This window comes from Giraffa tippelskirchi, chromosome 2 (assembly GCF_054371585.1).
Source record: "Giraffa tippelskirchi isolate mGirTip1 chromosome 2, T2T-mGirTip1v1.2.pri, whole genome shotgun sequence".
In the NCBI taxonomy this organism is placed as follows: domain Eukaryota; kingdom Metazoa; phylum Chordata; class Mammalia; order Artiodactyla; family Giraffidae; genus Giraffa; species Giraffa tippelskirchi.
Window position 1 is genome coordinate 193,712,712 of NC_137276.1, and position 21,133 is coordinate 193,733,844.

The window sequence follows — 21,133 nt, forward strand, 5'->3', positions numbered from 1 at the left end:
CCAGTTGTGTCAAATAAACGACAGATTTTTGATAAGACAGTGATATTTGACACAACATATAGTTTGGATTTTAAAAATGGAATTCATGGATTTTCAGAGAGTGATAGAGAATAGAAGGTCAGAAATCTTTCTATCCACACACATACACACACTTTTAAGGGATCTGGGCAGGTGCTTTAAATGTTTTCTTCAAGAAGGGATGAGGTTCTAATTTATATATAAGATACTCTCTTTCACACCTGTGGCACATGTCAAGCTGCATATAACTTATTTCTGTAAGCAACATTTTGTGACTTTTCATAATATACTCTGTTAATGTGTCTCCGTTTGAACTTACTCCACAGACCAACCTAAGACATTGTTACCTCTTGCTTCCTTGCTTTTTAGTACATCGTCTACAAGGGAACATTGTTCTACCTTGAGATATCTCTGGCACGTGTATGTTACCTCCCCTCTGTTTGCCACATCATGCTTGCTAAACATTCTTAACATTTTAATGCCAAATCATGAGCATGTTCTAAAACTGACCATGCATTACACTTTCTGAAGATGAGAAATGAGACCTGAAGCTACAGATAGTTCTAGATCAGTTTCTTCTCCTTCCAAACTAACGCTTCTTCCCAATTAAATTTCCAACTCTAGGGAAGTAAGTCCCAAAACCACTATTAACAGAAATTTGTGTATGTTAGTTGTTCAGTCATGTCTGACTCTTTAACACCCCATGAACTGTAGCCCGCCAGGCTCCTCTGTTCATGGGATTCTCCAGACAAGAATACTGTAGCGGGTTGCCATTTCCTTCTCAGCTTGAAGCTCTGAAACCCTAATTTGTATGTTGTTGTTGTTCAGTTGCTAAGTTGTGTCCAACTCTTTTGTGATCCTAGGGATTGTACCCCACCAGGCTTCTTCTGTTCATGGGATTTTCCAGGCAAGAATACTGGAGTAATTTGCCATTTCCTTCACCAGGGGATCTTCCTGACTTAGGAATTGAACCCACATCTCCTGCACTTGTAGATGGATTCTTTACAACTGAACCACCATAGAAACACCCCCTGATTGTATACAGGCTGACAAACCTTCGGAAAGTAACTTAACCTTCTGAGTTTCAGTTACACAAATAAGGATTGCAATAGTATATTGTCTTAATGGGAAGGGTTGTTGTAAGAATTAAATGAGATATGTATATAGAATATTTACTACAATATCTGGCACAGAGTAAAGACAATAGTATTATTAACTAACATAAAGAAATAGATCTAAAAGGTAACATCCAAAAATACTGCAGAAACTGCATGTCTTTACAATAACGTTATTTAACATTACAGGATAACAATTTGAGCAGTTCCAAAAGGGATATTCCCCAATCAACTCAAGTGGAAATTTAAGGAAATTTGAAAACCCACCCTTCTTTGGGAAGAAAAGTGAAAGTGTTAGTTGTTCAGTTGTGTCTGACTCTTTGACCCCATGGACTGTAGTCCACCAGGCTCCTCTGTACATAAAATTTTCCAGGCAAGGATACTGGAGTGGGTTGTCATTCCCTTCTCCAGGGGATTTCCTGACCCAGGGATGGAATCAGGGTCTCCTGCATTGCAGGCAGATTCTTTACCATCTGAGCCACTAAGGAAGCCCTTTAAGAAGGAAAGCTTCACCCAATGTAACATGAGAAGCATTCATTTGTCAAATATTTATTGAGCAATTACTTTATGCAGACCCTCGTGTGGGAAAGTTGTCAGCAATTTCTCCTTTCCTTCAAAGCATGTGTAATTTATTGTGATGTTCACACATGCAACTGAAATGCAAGTGATAAGAAATCAAGAGAATATTCCAAAGGAAAGAAAGGAAAGAACATACTTGCAACAGATGTAAAGGAAAACATGCTATAGGAATACTGAGCAGAACAGCACAACTGAAGGACTTTCAAGGTTGAGACTGGCTACATGGAAGGAGCTTGAATATAAAGATTAAGAGCCTGGATTGTATACTGTGAGAAATAGAGCACTACTAAAGATCCAAAGCTGAACAGTGATGGGCTCAATCTGACTTTAAGGAAAATTGATCTGACAATGATGCTTAGGACCCAGTGAAGCGGGTAAAGGCTGCAGATGTGGAAATCAGGTGGAAAGCTAATGCATTAGTTCAATGAAAACATAATAAAAGACTGAAAAAGGTTGGTGTCCATCAGAATAAAAACTTCAGAAAGATTATTTTTTTAAAAATCAATAAACTTAATGACTGATTAGGTATGAAGAAAGAAATTAAAGCCTACTTTAATTTCTACTGTCTTTAGGTACCATATGAACAAGCCAACTCAGACATCTTTGATAGACATTATTAGCAAGAACTAGCATCATCCAGCACTAACCATGTGCCAGACACCCTTCAAGTTGTCACATACGTTAACTTATTTAGATTCACAACAATACCATGAGTTGTGTTATTATTGTAATTTTTTTTTGTTGTTAGCTAACACTTGGGGGAGAGAGAGGTTAAATGAAAAAACTAAAACCTCAGAACCAATATGCAACAATGCCAGATTTGAACCCAAGGTGCTTGGCTCCAAGGTAAAGTAAATGGCTTTCACTTACTGCTCCTCACCATTTCTATAGGAAAGACAACACAATGCTGTCATCAGATATAATGCTCACAAAAACAATTCCCTTCTAATATTGGTTAGTATTTGTACAATTCTCCTTCCTTCCAAGATTCTACTTCAAAACTCATTTCCCAAGACCATACGCATGAAATAAGACCAGTTGGAAATTATATTTTATTCTTATCTTTTTTCTAATCTAGTCAATGCCAAAGAGATGAAAAGCTGTCAAATGTAATAATTGGAAACAGTGGCTTAAAACTGACAGCATAATTACAGAAAGTTAGACATGTCAGATTTCATGAGTGGTCTGAAATAAAAGATTCTCATGTAAAGACCTTTAACTTTTCCATATTTTATGCCACAATGTTGATTTTTATAGTTTATTTTGTTTCAAAAATAATTAGAGGTTCAGAATCAGTGAATCACCAGAATTTACTAGTAAAGGGCAATGCTCCTAGCTGTGGAGTGCAGTTGTAGCCCACAGAATATTAGACATGAAGTGATTAAGGAATAATTTCTTGGAACTGCTACACCCCTGTGGGTAGAGGAGAGAGCTATGCTTGATGTTATTACAGTGTTATGCAAATGGGATCTGATTTCAATTTAGGCTCCAGGTTGTAACTGACATTTCCCAGTTCAACATGTTCCTCCCCTCATCTCTGAATAGAACACCAGATATGGCCTACAGTGCAAAGATGCAGGACAGAATACTTAAAGACAGAGTGTTAGAATGCATGCAGAAATCGGGCAGGCAACCAATATTTTTTCATCTACATCGGAAAACCACTTTGTCACCAAAATTTAAATGGTAACATCTTTTTAATTTAGAAAAAGTTTTTATGTGTACACACATACACACACAGAATCCTATTTAATTCTCATAATATGTGTATCATGTAGATGTTAGTATTATCATCACATTAGAGATAAAGAAACTGAAACATTAGAATATTAAGTAACTTTACAAAGTCACATAACTTGTAAGTGGCAGAGTCAGGATAAAAAATGTAGGTAATTTAACTTCAAAGTAGACACTTTAACTCTTAAATAGTCATTTATCACAGCACATTGCAACAAAGCAGATCTTTCAAATATATTCACAGAACTTTTATAAAGTACTCTTTGAACATTTACCAATGAAAAGACTCATGAAATCTACCATCTGTATTAAGGGCCCTGAAAGAAGATATCCTAGCCAGAATATTGAGACAAGATTTCAAAGGCACAGCAAAAATGATTTTCAGAACTGGGGCAATGCAACAGGGAATCCAAACCATCCCAGAATCAACACTGACCCTTCAATTACATGGATTTAGAGTCATTACCTAAAGTTGATGAGATGGAAATAAAAGTTTTCATTCCAGGATTTGGGGAAGGTACTCTCAATGAATTATTTTAAGTATTTCTGACTTCCTTGTAAAAGGATCCTTGTAGAGACCAATAAGCCTCCCTTATAGAAATCTGTATTAACATAAAGTCTGTCTAGATCTAGTAAAGAATATATACATAAATAATTCAAAATTTTTATTCTAACTTTAGAATTTTTATTAGTACTTTTTAATACTAACTTTAGTATTTTTATTCCAACTTTAGAACACCATAGAATAGTGATTTTTGCACATTTTTAATCCCATAGGAATAGAAATTGGTCAGTGTTCTGAAATCAGTTATTAATTATGGACATATTAGAGTCAAACCCACCTGGCAAAGTCTGGTTCTTGACATTTCATAAAAGAAATTTACCATTTTAGGGATTGGTAGTAATTTATGTTTTCAAGGTGAAAATGGGAAATTGTCTTTAAGGCAAACTTTCCTTTACACTAAAAAGGACCATTTGGAGGGGGTTCTTTAGGTTGTGAAGATTCCTCAGTGAAAAATCACTGTAAAGTTATAATAATGCTTCACAACAATAAGCTATAAAAAAATGAGAGAAATGATATTTAGTATTTGGCATACGTCTTTGCCTTTTCCTGAGATGAGGTCACTGATTAATTGTCAGGCAGAACTGATCCTCTCTCTATTTCATAATGAAGCACAGGCTTTGAGAAGGAACTTGACTAGATGCAGCAGCCAGTACTGGACACTTGGTGTCCTCCATGTAATGCTATTTAAGATTTAATTTGCAACCTCATTGTACACATGCCATCAACTATCGGGATTGTTTTGTTGCAGCCATCTGCCTGGAACAGTAATTTCCCTCTGAAGAGAGGGGTCTACTTACTGCCCATCATGTTGGAACATGTTTAATCCTGAGACAAGACATCAAACTAGGGATGACAGGAAAAAAACAAGAGGCTGAGGACAGGGATGGGACATGGACAGTTGAGAGAGGGTGATGTTTAGGAAGAATCCCACTGGTATTGGACAAGTGGGAGAGCTTCAGTTATCTGGAGGCCTTCTTGGGTGATGCAAGGATTCAGATTTTGATTATGGAGTCTGATGGTTCCAAAAATAATAAACACAAGTAAATGAAGCTTAAATTTGTACTTGTAACATGTTATAATGTCTTATAAAAAGTCATAACCTGGTCTCACCTGTGCTCTTGGGGATAAGAGGAAACTTGTTTTCCTTCCAGAAGTCAGATAGGCAGAGTCAGTGTACTCACCATTGGGGGATGACTGTGCCAACAGGGCAGCAAGAGTGGAGGCAGAAGAGGCAACAGCTGGGACCAATCAAGAAGGCTGGACCAGAAGATCTGAGGATGTTATGATCATCAGAAACCTGAAAAAAAAAATCACAAGAAAAGTTAGAACAGTCTTGGAAGGATGCAATTTGTGTCAATTATTCTAATGCTTTTACTGAAAGAATTTAATATAAAATAAAATTCTTTTTTTCATTACAGATTTGTGAGTCCAGTTTATACAGACAGATGGTGATGATGGTAGTGATGGTGGTGGTGGTGGTGATAGTGTTAAACAAATATTCCAGACTTCACTAAGTTATAAGCTCCCATTTCCCTTAAATATGTGAATCATGATTGCTTAATATTCAACCAGGTTTTAATATTCTACCAGATTCCAGTACCTAAGTGTTTGTGAGGATTTGTAAAGAATACTTATGTGTTTCCTAGATTCACTCTGTTTTTTTGACTATCTTAGCCAGGAGTCAAGCTTGTGATAACCACCTCCCACTTCCAGAGTCCATCTCTTATTATCTTGAGGCTGGGGACCCAAAAACCAATGCTGCTTTGCCTGTACCACACAGTCCCTCACAGTGGCACCAGCCCTTTTTTGATTCCCCAGAATGACAGTAGACCAGACTACAACATACACAAGGATTTTCCAAAGGCTTCGTAATAGTACAAAGGAAATACAAAGCTGAGGATTGAAACCTGGACCCTAACTGTGGCATCCTCACAGCCTTAAGTTCCTTCATTAGTCATTGCTTCTATTTGGCACTCCCCCATGACCTGGTGCCATCATAGGTACTCTTCCTAGAGTAAGTTCTCAGAAGCATGTCTCCCTCCCCTTGGGATCCAAGCTCCAACTACCTGAAGCCTGAAAAAGGAAACATTTCCCTCCAATATGCCAGTCTGAGGCGTGTCACTCATGTTCCACATTTTTCCCCTTGGGTTAAAATCTTCCCTGGATACTTGCAATATGAATGCATAGTTTTCCCTACCCTTAAACAATATGGATTGGCTTTGCCTAAAGTTGCCATTAAATCAATTCATCAGAATCTAACAGTCTTCTATTATTTCTCTAGCAGGATTATTCATTCTTAAATACCACTTCAAATAGTACTTTGACAGTCAGAGTAAGCTTTAGAATTAAGAGTCTCTCTCATTACACAATGTGAATATATGTCCCCATATCCTGGCTGCCAGTTTTTGGTCTCCACTTCTGACAACTCTATGAGATGTGTTCACTTATTATACTTAGAAGTACAGACAGCTTTATACAGCTTGCCCAAAGTGAAACAGTTAGTACACGAGGGATCTGGGATTCATCCCCAGGTAGAATGACTTCAGAACCTTCTGTCTCAACCACTATCCTAAAACTGTTTTAGAAAAGAATTCTCCAAAATGATGCACTCTAAACACCTGTTTAGAAAAGAAACATTACTTTCCAGAAGAAACAATCCAGCACTCTTCCAATAGCCTTTGAACCATGAAGAATAACTCTTTATTTTCTTAGGTTCATTAAATTGCTTACTTGTGACTCATTATGGCAAAAAATAATAAGATAATTGGGAGCAATGATTATTAGAATTTTAACTCTATTGGTAGCAAAAAATACAGTTCAGGGACCTAGAATAAAAAGAATTATTCCTTGCAAACATCTATGACAGGCTGCTCCTATGTTCCATGGAGTAACAGCTCAACGTTACTCTCATTTAGAGACCTAGATTTTTATAGAATGTCACTGGAAACCATAACAGAAGAATAAGGGAGAAGCAGACAATTTCATGAGAGGTGATACATGTCACTATTGTTCACATTTCACTGGCCAAAGCAAATAACATGGTGAATCAGCACTTATGTTTACCACATGGTTCTTTTCCAGTAAATATTAGGGAAAAGAAATAGTGATCTTATGCAAAGACTTGTCCCTCAGACATGCTATTACACATATCACAAAAAGTAGAACATAGTTCTCAAATTTATGATATGTGGGTCACTTAAGAAAAGGTGGCTAACCGACTTCAAAAGCCAATAGTAAAATTACTAGTATCTTTCCTTTTTTCCTTTTTTCCAATCAATAGGAATAGACTGGCAGCTTCCACACCAGGCTCTAGCAATATAAAGATGAAATGGCCTAGTTTTTTCCCTCATGGTACTTTATGGTCTAGAAGTAGAAAACATCTCTCTGTACAAGAAAATGTCTCTGCTCCATGATACAACTAGAAATTAAAATCTAATTTTAAAACAATGAAACCTGATTTTTATCCTCTTTGGAAACTTATGGGCCCTCTCCCCACCTCCCCCAGAAAAAAACATTAAAATTATCTACATCATTGTCCAAATGGATAGAAGCAATTCCATAGTGTCTGAGTGTCACGAAGAATCATCACCATTATTGAGAGTAGCTAAAAAAGAAACATATGAAAGGTCTGGGAGGTCGAAGTAATAAAGTTTACTAAAGATCTACTATTGAATGCATTTCCTGCTTCCCAAACAAACTACAGTTATAAGGCAGAGACCAAAAATTGTGTGTACTCCATTAGCCTCTGTTTGTTTTCATTGCTTTCCCCCTAAAATGTGCTGGTACTAAAACAGATTAACCTAAGAACTGCTTAGCTATTTTTCCAAAAAGCAAAGATAGCTTAGATAATATTACTGTAAGTGTAAATTCATTGCTAGATGGTTGCAATTGGATCCCTCAATACTGTTTACTACAAATTATGAGGCAAAGTTTAGAAAATGAATTCCTGCACAACAAAATATCGGTCCCTGAATTATAGTCTCTTTGCTTCTCTTACTCCTGTGATGAACGCAAACTTTACAGTAAGATAGGAATCCAGTTATATTCACTCTGTCAATCTCAAATAGGTCAATAAAGATTGCTTACTATGTCATACGTCCAATCACTTTTACCATATTGGGCATCTCGCCTCAGCAGAGCCAGCATGAATGGCAATTATGTCAGGGAACCTGAAGCACTTTTTTTTTTAATTAATTATTTTATTTTAATTGGAGGCTAATTACTTTACAATATTGTGGTGGTTTTTGCCATACAATGACATGAATCAGCCATGGGTGTACATGAGTCCCCCATCTTGAACCCCCCTCCCACCTCCCTCCCCATCCCATCCCTCTGGGTCATCCCAGTGCACCAGCTTTGAGTGCCCTGTTTCATGCATCAGGCTTGGACTGGTTATCTATTTCACATATGGTAATATACATGTTTGAATGTTATTCTCTCAAATCATCCCACCCTTGCCTTCTCCTACAGAGTCCAAAAGTATGTTCTTCATATCTGTGTCTCTTTTGCTGTCTCGCATACAGGGTCATCATAACCATCTTTCTAAATTCCAAATACATGAATTAATACACTGTATTGATGTTTTTCTTTATGACTTACTTCACTCTGTATAATAGGCTCCAGTTTCATCCACTTCATTAGAACTGATTCGAATGCATTCTTTTTAATATTCTGTTGAGTATCAACAACTTTCTTATCCATTCATCTGCTGATGGACATCTAGGTTGCTTCCATGTCTTGACTATTGTAAACAGTGCTGTGATGAACACTGGGGTACATGTATCTCTTTCAAGTCTGGTTTCCTCGGTGTGTATGCCCAGCAGTGGGATTGCTGGGTCATATGGCAGTTCTATTTCCAGTTTTTTGAGGAATCTCCACACTCTTCTCCATAGTGGCTGTACTAGTTTGCATTCCCACCAACAGTGTAAGAGGGTTCCCTTTTCTTCACACCCTCTCCAGCATTTATTGCTTGTAGACTTTTGGATAGCAGCCATTCTGACTGGCATGAGATGCTACCTCATTGTGGTTTTGCTTTGCATTTCTCTGATAATGAGTGATGTTGAGCATCTTTTCATGTGTTTGTTGGCCATCTGTATGTTTTCTTTGGAGAAATGCCTGTTTAGTTCTTTGGCCCATTCTTTGATTGGATTATTTATTTTTCTGGTATTGAGCTGCATGAGCTGCTTGTATATTTTTGAGATTAATTCTTTGTCAGTTGCTTCGTTTGCTATTATTTTCTCCCATTCTGAAGGCTGTATTTTCACCTTGCTTATAGTTTCCTTCATTGTGCAAAAGCTTTTAAGTGTAATTAGGTTCCATTTGTTTATTTTTGCTTTTATTTCCATAACTCTAGGAGATGGATCATAGAGGATCTTGCTGTGATTTATGTCAGAGAGTGTTTTGCCTATGTTTTCCTGAAGGAGTTTTATAGTTTCTGGTCTTACATTTAGATCTTTAATCCATTTTGAGTTTATTTTTGTGTATGGTGTTAGAAAGTGTTCTAGTTTCATTCTTTTACAGGTGGTTGATCAGTTTTCAGAGCACAACTTGTTAAAGACATTGCCTTTTCTCTATTGTATATTTTTGTCTCCTTTGTCAAAGATAAGATGCCCGTAAGTGCGTGAATTTATCTCTGGGCTTTCTATTTTGTTCCATTGATCAATATTTCTGTCTTTGTGCCAGTACCATACTGTCTTGATGACTGTAGCTTTGTAGTAGAGACTGAAATCAGGCAGGTTGATTCCTCCCGTTCCACTCTTCTTTCCCAAGATTGCTTTGTCTATTCAAGGTTTTTTGTGTTTCCATACAAATTGTGAAATTATTTGTTCTAGTTCTCTGAAAAAGACCGTTGGTAGCTTGATAGGGATTGCATTGAATCTATAGATTGCTTTGGGTAGTATACTATTTTCACTATATTGGTTCTTCCGTTCCATAAACATGGTATATTTCTCCATCTATTTGTGTCATCTTTGATTTCTTTCATCAGTGTGTTATAGTTTTCTATATATAGGTCTTTTTCTCCTTTAGGTAGATTTATTCCTATGTATTTTATTCTTTTCATCACAGTTGTGAATGGGTTTGTTCCCTTAAATTCTCTTTCTGTTTTCTCATTGTTAGTGTATAGGAATGCAAGGTATTTCTGTATATTAATTTTATATTCTGCAACTTTACCATATTCATTGATTAGCTCTAGTAATTTTCTGGTGGAGTCTTTAGGGTTTTCTATGTAGAGGATCATGTCGTCTGCAAACAGTGAGAGTTTTACTTCTTCTTTTCCAATCTGGATTCCTTTTATTTCTTTTTATTCTCTGATTACTGTGGCTAAAACTTCCAAAACTATGTTGAATAGTAGTGGTGAGAGTGGGCTCCCTTGTCTTTTTCCTGACTTTAGGGGAAATGCTTTCAATTTTTTGCTATTGAGGATAATGTTTGCTGTTGGTTTGTCATAAATGGCTTTTATTATATTGAGCTATGTTCCTTCTATGCCTGCTTTCTGAAGGGTTTTTTTTTAATATAATAAATGGATGTTGAATTTTGTCAAAAGCTTTCTCTGCATCTATTGAGATAATCATATGGTTTTTTTCTTTCAATTTGTTAATGTGGTGTATCACATTGATTGATTTGTGAATACTGAAGAATCCTTGCATCCCTGGGATAAAGCCCACTTGGTCATGATGTATGATCTTTTTAATATGTTGTTGGATTCTGTTTGCTAGAATTTTGTTGAGGATTTTTTGCATCTATGTTCATCTGTGATATTGGCCAGTAGTTTACTTTTTTTGTGGCATCTTTGTCTGGTTTTGGTTTTAGGGTTATGGTAGCCTTATAGAATGAGTTTGGCAGATTACCTTCCTCTGCAATTTTTTGGAAGAATTTGAGTAGGATAGATGTTAACTTCTCTCTAAATTTTTGGTAGAATTCACCTGTGAAGCCGTCTGGTCCTGGGCTTTTGTTTGTTGGAAGATATTTTATTAAAATTTTGATTTCCATGCTTGTGATGTGTCTGTTAAGATTTTCTATTTCTTCATGGTTCAGTTTCGGAAGGTTATACTTTTCTAAGAATTTGTCCATTTCTTCCAAGTTGTCCATTTTATTGGCATAGAGTTGCTGATAGTAGTCTCTTACGATCTTTTGTATTTCTGTGTTGTTTGTTGTGATTTCTCCATTTTCGTCTCTAATTTTGTTGATTTGATTCTTCTCCCTTTTTTTCTTGATGAGTCTGGCTAATGGTTTTTCTATTCTATTTATCTTCCCGAAGAACTAGCTTTTAGTTTTGTTGGTTTTTGCTATAGTCTCCTTTGTTCCTTTCTCATTTATTTCTGCTTTAATTTTTATGATTTCTTTCCTTCTACTTGCTAGTTGCTTTAGGTGTAAAGTTAGGTTATTTATTTGATTTTTCTCTTGTTTCTTGAGGTAAGCTTTTATTGCTAGGATCCTTCTCCTAGCACTGCTTTTACTGAATCCCATAGATTTTGGGCTGTCGTGTTGTCATTTTCATTTGTTTCTATGCATATTTTGATTTCCTTTTTTATGTATTCCATGATTTGTTGGTTATTTAGAAGTGTGTTGTTTAGCCTCCAGTGTGTATTTTTAAAAGTTTTTTTCCTATACTTGACATCTAATCTTACTGCATTTTGATCAGAAAAGATGCTTGAAATGATTTCAGCTTTTTTGAATTTACCAAGGCTAGATTTATGGTCCAGGACGTGATCTATCCTGGAGAGTGTTCTGTGTACACTTGAGAAAAAGGTGAAATTCAATGTTTTGGGGTGAAATGTCCTATAGATATCAATTAGCTCTACCTCACCCATTGTATCATTTAAAGTCTGTGTTTCCTTGCTAACTTTCTGTTTTGTTGATCTAGGCATATTAAAGGTGGGGTATTAAAGTCTCCCACTATTATTGTGTTACTGTTAATTTCCCCTTTCACACTTGTTAGCATTTGCCTTACATATTGGGGTGTTCCTATGCTGGGTGCATATATATTTATAATTGTTATGTCTTCTTCTTAGATTGATCCTTTGAACATTATGTAGTGTCCTTCTTGGTCTCTTTTCATGGCCTTAATTTCAACGTCTATTTCATCTTATATGAATATTGCTATTCCTGCTTTCTTTTGGCCTCCGTTTGCATGAAATATCTTTTTCCAGCCCTTCACTTTCAGTCTGTATGTGTCCCTTTTTTTGAGGTGGGTCTCTTGTAGACAGCATATACAGGAGTCTTGTTTTTGTATCCATTCAGCCAGTCTTTGTCTTTTGGATGGGGCATTCAACCCATTTACATTTAAGGTAATTGTTGAAAAGTATGATCCTGTTGCCATTTACTTTGTTGTTTTAAGTTCGAGTTTATAAACCTTTTCTGTGTTTCCTGTCTAGAGAAGATCCTACAGCATCTGTTGAAGAGCTGGTTTGGTGGTGCTGAATTCTCTCAAGAAAAAGCTGAGAGATTTACAGCAAAAGCTGTAAAGATTTTGATTTCTCCATCATATTTGAATGAGATCCTTGCTGTATATAGCAATCTGGGTTGTAGGTTTTTCTCTTTCATCACTTTAAGCATGTCCTGTCATTCCTTTCTGCCGTGAAGAGTTTCTATTGAAAGATCAGCTGTTATCCATATGGGGATCCCTTTGGGTGTTATTTATTGCTTTTCCCTTGCTGCTTTTAATATCTGCTCTTTGTGCTTGATCATCATTCAGTTCAGTTCAGTTCAGTTGCTCAGTCGTGTCTGACTCTGTGACCCCATGGACTGCAGCATGCTAGGCCTCTCTGTCCATCACCAACCCCCAGAGTTTACTCAAACTCGTGTCCATTGAGTCAGTGATGCCATCCAACCATCTCATCCTCTGTCATCCCCTTCTCCTCCCGCCTTCAAACTATCCCAGCATCACAATCTTTTCAAATGAGTCAATTCTTTGCATGAGGTGGCCAAAGTATTGGAGTTTCAGCTTCAACATCAGTCCTTCCAATGAACACCCAGGACTGATCTCCTTTAGGATGGATTGATTGGATCTCCTTGCAGTTCAAGGGACTCTCAAGAGTCTTCTCCAACACCACAGTTCAAAAGTATCAATTCTTTGGTGTTCAGCTTTCTTTATACCCTAACTCTCACATCCATACATGACTACTGGAAAAACCATAGCCTTGACTAGACGGACCTTTGTTGGCAAAGTAATATCTCTACTTTTTAATATGCTGTCTAGGTTGGTCATAACTTTTCTTCCAAGGAGTAAGATCTTTGTTAGTTTGATTAATATTTGTCTTGGGGTGTTTTGCCTTGGGTTTATCCTCTTTGGGACTCTCTGAATTTCTTGACCTTGGGTGGCTGTTTCCTTCCCATTTTAGTGAAGCTTTCAACTATTATCTCCTCAAGTATTTTCTCATGGCCTTTTTTTCCATCTTCTTCTTCTGGGACTCCTATGATTCAAATGTTGGGGTGTTTAACATTGTCCCAGAGGTCTCTGAGGTTGTCCTAATTTCTTTTAATTTTTTTCTTCTTTCCTCTTTGCTTCATTTGTCTCCACCATTCTATCTTCCACCTCACTTATCCTGTCTTCTGCCTCAGTTATTCTACTGTTGGTTCCCTCCACAGTGTTTTTTATATTATTGCATTATTCAGTATTGATTGACTCTTCTTTATTTCTTCTAGGTCCTTATTAAGCATTTCTTGCATCTTCTCAATCCTTGTCACTAGTCTATTTATCTGTAACTCCATTTTGTTTTCAAGATTTTGGATCATCTGTACCATCATTATTCTGAATTCTTTTTCAGGTGGACTCCCTATATCTTCCTCTTTTGTTTGGTTTGGTAGGCATTTATCACGTTCTTTTACCTGCTGAATATTTCTCTGCCTTTTCATGTTGTTTAGATTGCTGTTTTGGGGGTGCTCTTTCTGTAGGCTGGAAGTTTGCAGTTCCTCTTTATTGTGGAGCCTGCTCCCTGTGGGTGGGGTTGGACTAGTGGTTTGTCAAGGTTTCCTAGTTTGCATCTGTGTTCTGGTGGGTGGAGATGGATCTCTTCTCTCTGAAGTGCAATGAAGTGTCCAGTGAGTTTTGTGGTGTCTATGGGTTTGGCATGGCTTTGGGCAGCCTGTCTTTTATTGCTCAGGGCCGTATTCCTGCTTTGCTGGAGAATTATCATGGTATGTCTCTCTCTGGAACTTGTTGGCTCTTGGGTGAAGCTTGGTTTCAATGTAGGCATGGAGGCTTTTGGGTGAGCTCTTGTGTATTAATGTTCCCTGGAATCAGGAGTTCTCTGATGCTCTCAAGTTTTGGAGTTAAGCCTCCTGGCTCTGGCTTTCTGTCTTACTCTTACAGTAGCCTCAAGACTTCTCCATCCATACAGCACAGATGATAAAACATCTAGGTCAATGGTTAAACAATTCTCCACAGTGAGGGATGCCTAGTGAGGTTCACAGAGTTACATGGTGAAGAGAAGAGGGAGGAGGGAGATAGAGGTGAAGAGAGGGAGTCAAAAGGGGAGAGAGCAATCTAGCCAGTAATCAAGTCCCTAAGTGCTCTCCACAGTCTGGAACACTCACAGAGATTCACAGAGTTTCACAGAGATTCACAGAGTTACATGGAGAAGAGAAGAGGCAGGAGGGAGATAGAGGTGGCCAGGAGGAGAAGAGGGGGAGTCAACAGGGGAGAGAAAATTCTAGCCAGTAATCAGTAATCAGTTCCCTAAGTGTTCTCCACAGCCTGGAAAACCCAGAGAGATTCACAGAGTTAAGTAGAAAAGAGAAGGGGGAGGAAGGAGATACAGGTGAACTGGGGGAGAAAAGAGAGAGTCAAAAGGGGAGAGAGCAATCAAGTCAGTAATCACACCCCTAAGTGAAAATGGATACCGAAGATTAGATTCTTAAAGGTACAAAATTGATAACAAATACAAAAAAGCAAAGATTAAAAATCTAGAGTAGAGGTTAGACTCTCAAAAATAAATTAAAAACACACAAAATAATCAATCACAAAAATTATAAAATATATATATATGAAACTTGCTTTAAAAATAGGGTCTTTTTTTGCAAGGTAATAGGTTATAAAAATGAAAATTAAAGGAGTAATAAAGAACTTAAATTTTTTAAAAAATTAAAAAGTGATAAGAGTAAAAATATATCTAGGAATTTCTCTGGAGCTGTTGTGGGCAGTTTGAGATCAGTTCAGTTTCAGATAGTTCCTTGTTCCAGCTTGTACTTATTCTCAAGGTCTATAGGCCCCCTCCAATGCTTAGTCAACGTTAACTACAGGGTTTTAATCTGTTGCACCTGTCATTTCCAGAGCAGTTCCCTATTTTTTGTTTATTTTGGCTTCCTCTGTTTGCATTGTTTCCCCATCTGTGGTTCATGGGGTCGCAAAGAGTTGGACACGACTGAGTGACTGAACTTATCTGAACTGAACTGAACTGTCTGCAAGTCTCTTCAGTGTCTAATTTCTGCCCTGACACAAGGGGGCTAGGTGGTCATTTATTTAGGCTCACTTGTTCACCTGTGTTGTGGGGAGGGAGGAACACTGCAAACAAATATAACGGGCGTGTGTGGGGAGCACTCGCAGTATATGGACCATACTGGGTTTGCCCCAGCTCAAGGCGGTATGTGCTTCCCAGGTCTACACTGCTTGGGCTGCAGGGTGTTCTGCAGGGGCATGTTCAAAGCAGGCCCTGTGTTTTGTGCACTTCCCAGGTCTAGGCCGCTCAGGTTCTCAGGTATTCCACAAGGGCACAGACATTGTTGGATGTGCGTTTTGTGCCCTTCCCAGTTCCGGGCAGCTCAGGTGACCAGGTGCTTGGTGAGCGCACTGTCCCAGGTGGACCGTGCATCTTAATCACCTCCCCGGTCCCAGCTGCTCAGTTTCTGGGGTGCACCACGAGAGCACTGTTTCAGTGTCCCATGTGTCTCCTTTGGGGAGCTGATCTCAGGCTGCAAACCTCCTGGCAGATATCGACCATCCAGGATTCCAGGAAGACGTGGTTAGCAACTGGGAGCCTGCTCACAGTTTGGTGGAGGATACTGGTCTCTGGGGCCGAGATTACAGCAGCCCCTTGCCTTCAGGCTCTGGCTGTCTGCCTTTGGCAGGGGGGAGGGGCCTGTACATAGCCATCTAGCTCTCCTTTGGTATTCGCTCAATCCTTTGTTCTGTGAGCAGGCCAGACTGCATGTTAGAGCCTTTTGCGGGAAGGTTATTTTTTTTTTCTTTCTCCCTACCCCATAGTTTGGATTGCTATCTCATATTAGCTCCCTCAGATTGTCTTCAGGGCATTCAAGCCTGGTCCTTACCTTAAGCACTGATGACAAATCCTGCACCTTACTGTCCAGCCCCTGCTCGCTGGTGGCAGGCATGAGTGTCTGGACTACTTCTCCACTGGCAGTTGTGGTTAGGCGCATATTCTGTGGGCTTTTTTTTTCCTCCCAGTTATGTTGCCCTCTGAGATTCCAAAACTTCCCTCAAACTCGCCTGTGAGAGGATTTCCTACTGTCTGGAAACTTCTCCTTCATGACTCCCTCCCCAGGACGGGTCTCCATCCCTAACTCTTTTGTCTCTCTTTTTGTCTGTTATATTTTCTCCTACCTCCTTTCAAAGAGAATGGGCTGCCTTTCTGGGTGCCTGGTGTCCTCCCCCAGCGTTCAGAAGTTGTTTTGTGGAAGTTGCTCAGCATTCAAATAATCTTTTGATGAATTTGTGGGGGAGAAAGTGGTCTCCCCATCTTATTCCTTTGCCATCTTGGGACCACCCCCTGAAGCACTTTTTAAATAGCCACATCAGGCATCATCTTTCCACTTGGTTGAAGCACTGAAGCATCAAAGGCAAACTACATACCTAAGAATTCATACAATTCATACACCATGTCCCCTCTCTATTCATCATACAGCCCATCACTGCCATTCCATGTGTGTCCTGTCAGTCAGCACTCCTGATTTCACCACAGGACTATACAAGCTCATTGGCTCTAGCAGCTCTTGAAGTAAGTTTATATTTATACTTGAGAAAACATCTCATGTGTTCTGGATGACAAAGCTTAGGTTTGTTTTTGTGTGTGATAACCATGTTCTTACTAGCTTCTCTATATGGCATTGCATGGTGTTAGCTAATTCTGACTCTAGCAGCCCAAAACTCTTGCAGTTAACACCTACAAATATACTGTAAATATCTGGAGAATTAAAAATAATAATAACAATAAGTACTCTGCTAAGTAAGCTATGTAACCATGGAATGTTTACATCAGAAAGGCCAGACATAAAGAAGAGTGAAACCAACTTCAGCAATAGGCAGAACACCCTGACCAGAATTTCCCTCATATTTAGCATCCAAAATGCTATTAACATTGTAAGTCAAATTTTCTTCACAATAAAATATAGTTCTCTTGTGAAAAGAAAACCTCTTTAAGAAACCAATATAGCAAAGGTTCTTAACACATTCAGTGGTCATTTATTACAGTCAGTTAAAAATGGCATGCTGTGTATGTTTTCCTTGTTTTATTTATAAACACAAGAATGAAGTAAAAGAAGTTTAACTAGATCAGTCAGTCAGTTCAGTCGCTCAGTTGTGTCCAACTCTTTGTGACCCCATGGACTACAGCATGCCAAGCCTCCCTGTATATCACCAACTACCAGAGCTTGCTCAAACTCATGTCCATTGAGCCAGTTATCTTATCCAATCATCTCATCCTCTGCCGTACCCTTCTCCTCCCACCTTCAATCTTTCACAGCATCAGGGTCTTTTCAAATGAGTCAGTTATTTGCATTATGTGGTCAACGTATTGGAGTTTCAGCTTCAGCATCAGTCCTTCCAATGAATATTCAGGACTGAGTTCCTCTAGGATGGAGTGGTTTGATCTCCTTGCAGTCCAAGGGACTCTCAAGGGTCATAGCCAACACCACAGTTCAAAAGCATCAATTCTTCGGCGCTCAGCTTTCTTTATGGTCAATTCTCACATCCATACATGACTAGTGGAAAAACTATAGCTTTGACTAGATGGACCTTTGTTGGTAAAGTAATGTCTCTGCTTTTTAATATGCTGTCTAGTTTGGTCATAGATTTTCTTCCAATGAGCAAGTGTCTTTAAATTTCATGGCTGCAGTCACCATCTGCTGTCATTTTGGAGCCCAAGAAAATAAAGTCTGTTACTGTTTCCATTGTTTCCCCATCTATTTATCATGAAGTGATGGGACCAGATGCAGTGATCTTAGTTTTCTGAATATTGAGTTTTAAGCCAACTTTTTCACTCTCCTCTTTCACGTTCATCAAGAAGCTCTTTAGCTTTTCTTCAATTTCTGCCATAAGTGTGATGTCATCTGCATATATGAGGTTATTGGTATTTCTCCCAGCAATCTTGACTTCAGCTTGTGCTTCATCCAGCCCAGCATATCACATGATGTACTCTGCATGTAAGTTAAATAAGCAGGGTGATAAGATACAGTCTTGACGTGTACTCATTTCCCAATTTGGAACTGGTCTGCTGTTCCATGTCCAGTTCTATCTGTTGATTCTTGACCAGTATACAGATTTCTCAGGAGGCAGCTAAGGTGGTCTGGTATTTCCATCTCTTTAAGAATTTTCCACAGTTCGCTGTGATCCACACAGTCAAAAGCTTTGGCATAGTCAATATAGCAGAAGTAGATGTTTTTCTGGAACTCTCTTGTTTTTTTTTTATGATCCAACGGATGTTGGCAATTTGATCTCTGGTTCCTCTGATAACTGACATAAAAAAGTGGAATGACAAATTTAAAGGAAAAAAACAACAATTTGTTTTTCTAGAAAATCGACGTCATTAATGATGCCTAATCATAAGTGAAGCCTAATTGTATTTTTCTTGACTACATTGGAGCAATCTTGATTATTTTTAACACATTATTTTAACTAAAAGTGGTGTTATATGATCCAGATGCTGAGGAAAATGTCAAAAAGTCATATCCAGGTTTCTGTTGCTATTGCTTTGATTCTGTTTAATTTTTTTCCCTTAAAATGAAACATGTTGTTATAAATAGAGCTACATGGAAGACACAGAAGCCAAAAATATATTTCCCTGAAATGGAAACCCAAAGCACCAAACAATAATTTAAGAAGTTTTCTGAATCATAGAATGGCCCTGAATTCTAGCAATAAGGCAATAGGAGGAAGGCACTAGTGAATAAAAAAGTGGGGTATTTTGGTAGTATTAGTGAATGAAAGAGCAGTGGTTCAGTACAAAGCTTCCTATTAAGGAAGTTCAGAGCTGACCACTTCTATTGCCATTGCTTCGTACCCTGGGTAATGTCCCTGATTCTAACCAGATTAAAGGGTTGAACAAAGGAATAATATCCACATTCATCAGGTTTTGTAAAATTTATTCTACTTTCATGGGTTTTTTTGATGAGTTATTAATACAATGTTCACTCATTGGAGGAAATGTTTTAGAAGTCCAGATACATTAAGAAATGTCAAACATTTTTCTCAAAAGTACAACTATGCTAACTATACTAGGAAAAGATTATTTCTCTCCAACTTTGAAGTAGCCACCCATCTATAGAGCAGTAAGTACAAGATTAATTCTTTTATTACCAATAATAAAATTATAATAGTCATGTTTATTGAACCCTTAACATAAGCAGGTTTGTGTTTAGTATGTGTATTATCTAATACTTATAATCTCTAGATGAAACATTATCTTTCCCATAAACACAACTACATTATGAGGTATGGTTTATATTCAATAAGCTATATATTTAAAACATACAATTTATTAAGTTTGAAATATGTATATAACACTGAAGCCATCACCAGAAAATATATATATATATAATATATATAATGGATGTATATATATATATATATATATATAATATATATAATGGATATAACCATCATCCTCAAAAGTTTCCTAGCACTCACTGTAATCCACTCGTCTCTTCCCATCTCAACTCTATCCTTTTCCCTTTCATCAGACAACCACTGACCTGCTTTCTGTCACAATACATTATGATGTGGAGGAATTTGAATTTTCATGCAGTGTTAATGGAAATATAAAACTCTACACATATTTTGGAAAACAGTTTTTGGCAGTTTCTTTAAAAATTAAACATACAGCTACAATGTGACCTACACATTTCATTCCTAGGTATTTATCCAATAGAAGCATATGTCTCTGGAAAGACTTGTGCATGAATGTTCATAGAACTTTTATACGATGTATGACATGACTTATGTTTCAGACAGATCCTTCTGCATCTTGAGTTTGGCCTAGGTTCCAGAAAAATGAAGAACAGAAGGAGGGAGAACAATTAGGAAGCCATTACAATAATATGGATTGGGATAACAGTGGCTTAACCAGTTTGGTATGATGGTAAAATGATGAGAAGTACGCAGATCCTACATAAATTTTTAGACAGACATTACTGCATTTTCTGATATACTGGATGTATGGTATAGAATATGGAGAGGAGTCAAGGATGTCTCCTAGACATGTGGCCTAAGTGACTGGAAAAATGGAATTGCTGTTAACTGAATAGGTAAAGTATCAGGGGGAAAAGGCTGGGGGAGGATGAGATCAAAGGTTTGTTTGGGATGACTGGAAAAGGTCAGTTTTCATTCCAATCCCAAAGAAAGGCAATGCCAAAGAATGCTCAAACTACCGCACAATTGCACTCGTCTCACATGCTAGTAAAGTAATGCTCAAAATTCTCCAAGCCAGGCTTCAGCAATACGTGAACCGTGAACTTCCAGATGTTCAAGCTGGTTTTAGAAACGGCAGAGGAACCAGAGATCAAGTTGCCAATATCCGATGGATCATCGAAAAAGCAAGAGAGTTCCAGAAAAACATCAATTTCTGCTTTATTGACTATGCCAAAGCCTTGACTGTGTGGATCACAATAAACTGTGGAAAATTCTGAAAGAGATGAGAATACCAGATCATCTGACCTGTCTCTTGAGAAACCTGTATGCAGGTCAGGAAGCAACAGTTCAAACTGGACATGGAACAACAGACGGGTTCCAAATAGGAAAAGGAGTACGTCAAGGCTGTATATCGTCACCCTGCTTATTTAACTTCTATGCAGAGTACATCATGAGAAACGCTGGGCTGGAAGAAACACAAGCAGGAAACAAGATTGCCGGGAGAAATATCAGTAACCTCAGATATGCAGATGACACCAC

At 38.0% G+C, this 21,133-nt stretch overlaps 1 long non-coding RNA gene across 1 annotated transcript in view; it reads right to left on the minus strand.

The window, feature by feature from the left end:
* Positions 1–21,133, minus strand: part of LOC145528695 (uncharacterized) — a 686,972-nt gene that overhangs the window by 291,200 nt on the left and 374,639 nt on the right. The window contains exon 4 of the long non-coding RNA XR_014070554.1: positions 5,196–5,311. This is a non-coding gene — a long non-coding RNA (uncharacterized LOC145528695). The remainder of the gene's footprint in view (positions 1–5,195; positions 5,312–21,133) is intronic.